Genomic DNA, 3,458 nt, shown 5'->3' on the forward strand with positions numbered 1-3,458 from the left:
ATCTGGCCAAATTCTGTAGAAAAATTTATGTACAAATGACTTAAGTGTAAGAATAAAATGTAGGGTATTCCATTAAAATGTACAATCATGAAAGGTTGCATCATTTGAAAGAAGGGATACAACTCTTTGACAAAATGACTTTGAAATCAAAAGAGACCGCTTATTAAATTTAAATTTCTCCCTTGTCTTTTCAAAAAATTGAAGAAATTTTCTTCATTCAACATAACATTTTCGAACAAAAATGACTCCAAAATTCCCCTATTTAAAATGGTGTTACTATCTTGAAAAATACACCTTTGCAATACGGACAATCTTTTGTGTATTCAATTTCATTTTCAATGTGGACAATCTTTTTCAAGCATTAGGTTTCAAATTAGTGAACACTGCATTTGTTCAACGAGTGTGCTATGTGTACAGGGGCGAAACCAAGACGTAAGTTTAGTGGGGGCGAAATAAAAAAAACTTTAGGAACAAAACAAAAAAACCTTGAAAAAAAATAAAATTGAAAACCTAAAAAAATCCTAGTGAAAAACTGAAAATCGAGTGAGGGTGGCCAATCTCGTTGAGCCTCAAGTAGGTTCTCCCCTATACATGTACAATATAATTTACAGATTTATTTATCAACGGATGATGCGATGAAATTTGATTGGATCAAAATCTCATCAAATAAATTAAAAAAAAAAAAAAACTATCACTTTCTTTTCGACACTTCGTCAATTTGTAAAAGATTGGGTAAATAGTCATGTATAACAGGAATTTTTTTATTTTTTTTATTTTTTGTTCCATCCTCTACATTATTTTCAATAATTGCTCTTAGGTTTGGGGTTTGTTGAACTCGTGAAAGTGGCGAAGAATCGTACGAGTAGATTAGTGACTATTGTGCATGTTACAATGTTGACTGACGTCTACTTATGAAGTCGCTATTCATTGTTAAAATCATATTTTGGAGACACGTTTTCATAAGTAGAGAGGATATGCGCGAGATGTTGTCATATGTCACCTTCTACATCGTTGGATGTGATGACTTTTTGATGATTTCCATTGACGCGCCTCTTTTGGATGACTATTTGGTGTCTAACTATATATTTTGTATGAATAATTCTACTCTTACAAAGTTGGTGTACAAAAGTGGAGTGTCAAAGTGTGTTGGCAAAATTTTGACCCTTGATTTCAAATGATTTAAAAATCAGTTTTTGAAATTATTGGTGTAGATTTGATTTTGTAACCTAACTTTGTAAACCCTCTTTGTCATTGTAGCATCGCTCATTTTGTATGCTCACTTTGGTCATTCACTTAATTTAACTTCTGGGTTCTGAAATCTCTCTCTTTCATGTCTCTTGAGACTTGAAGATTCTTCATCTTCAATCTTCTTTTGGATTTGATTATTTAGCGAATGAGTGTGTAAATACAAGGGAGAATAAGTGTGATTATGTTCTTGAGTGAACATCAACACAAATAGAGAGGAATTTGTATTTTAAGTTATTTTTAGGATTTTGATTTTTGAAAGTTGTAACTTGGACGATTTGATTTCATTCTAATATGACGTTTTCTTTTGGTGACGAAAACTCAAAAGAAAATTATGAACTTTTCTTTGAACATCTTGTCTTACGATGAAAATCTTTGTATTCATTATTTCTTTTTTATTTTTTATTTTATAACTTTATGATTGGATTGTAAGGCAAAATAATCTATCTTTCGTTAACCCGATCTTTAAAGTGACAAATATCATCTTCTTCTAGATAAATATTTTATGCACCAACTTGTTATTAATTTTATTATTTTGCTTCTGACCAAAATGTAATTTAAATGATTTGAGATAGGATCAAGAACAAGTGATAGGGTTCCCTTTTGGCGGCTGACTTGAGGCCTACGCATGGATTTGTATAATGAGATTATAGTCTGTTTGGTAGCAATTTTTAATCTAAAAAATTAATTTTTTAATCGTTATTTCACTATTTTAACTGTCATTTTTGACTTTTTTACTCACAGGTGGGACCCGCTTTTCTTTCTAACGGTTAAAAAATCAATTATCATAATCATTACCGAACAGGCTTATAGTTGTTTCCAAACTATGAAATTTATTACTCAGTACATTGTTCAATTAAATTTATATCTAAAACAAGTTATTCAAAATTTGGCTATTTTTTAATTCTTTCAACCAGTTGTTAAGCGTGGTTTCTGTTAAAAATTTCAAACTATCACGTGATTTATATTGAAAAATAAATAAACAAATAAATTATATATTAACCAAATCAATTTATTTTTTTGTTTGATAAGAAATTCTAATTAGACTCAATGAGTTCCCACCGTCATTATTCAACAGTGTAACAACTAATAATTTTATTTCTTCTTAACTATTTTATTTCTAAAATTGAGAACCTTTACTAGTTAACTTGTATAGTCAGTTGGTTTAGTTAAAAATCGGACTTTTAATAAATTTTGATAAAATTTAATGAAATTTTTTGTTGAAAAGAAGATAAAAATTATGAATTTCATTAAGTGCACGAATAAAAATAAATTTGAGAAAATGAAAACAAATAAGATGTCGGTATGATATATTAGATAAAATAGAAGACTTCTTTTTGTCGCAAACATATCGATACAATGGAAATAACAAGAAACTAAGAATAACCTTAAAAACCTTTGACTCGCTAGGAAATATTGGATAATTATTTTTTATATTGAAATTATTGATTCTTGTGAATTCCAACTTAGATCAAGAATTTGAAAAAATCTAATATTATTTTCTTAATTTTCAAAGCAGCAAAAACTTAAGTATACATGGGCCGTGCCCCTTGAGCAATCCCCTGGATAACCAGGGGATTGTGTGTGTTCATAAGCTTTCAAATATATGCATTATCATCACAAAACTTTGTTAAAATAGACAGCAAGGTCTTTTGATTGTAACCGTCCAAAATTCGTCTTGATTTGCTTTCATGAAACCCTCTAGTTTTTCACCCTTAGTAGTCATATGATTCACAATTAAGAATCACTAGGGACACTCCTTGGTTTTTCGCAAAATCGCAATAATCAAAAGGAGATATCCATTGAGATTCACGACAACTGGAGCACAGAGAGGTTTTTATGAATGTAGATAGGAGTGTCAACGAGTCAAGTCGAGTCGGTTCGTGAGCCAAAAATCGAAGATCGAGCTCGGCTCGAGCTTTTTTTGGCCCGAGTCTAGTCGAGCAAAAGCTCGGGTCTTATCGAGTCGAGCCGACTGGATTTTTTTCCTCTCCAGTTGCCTTTATAATTTATTTATTTTTTAAATTTCGAGCCGGCCTGTGCGCCACCCCAAGATGGGGCTTAGCTCGAACTTTTTACGGGCTGGTCTACAGGCCGCCTTAGCCCGCGAGCTATTTTGCCATCCCTAAGTGTGGAGAAGTGGATGAAATAATTGTGGTGCTGACATGGTGATGGTTTGCCTTTGATGTGTTGGGGACTATATACTTTTTTTT

The sequence above is a fragment of the Olea europaea genome, chromosome 7 (genome assembly GCF_002742605.1).
Source record: "Olea europaea var. sylvestris chromosome 7, O_europaea_v1, whole genome shotgun sequence".
Taxonomy (NCBI): Eukaryota; Viridiplantae; Streptophyta; class Magnoliopsida; order Lamiales; family Oleaceae; genus Olea; species Olea europaea.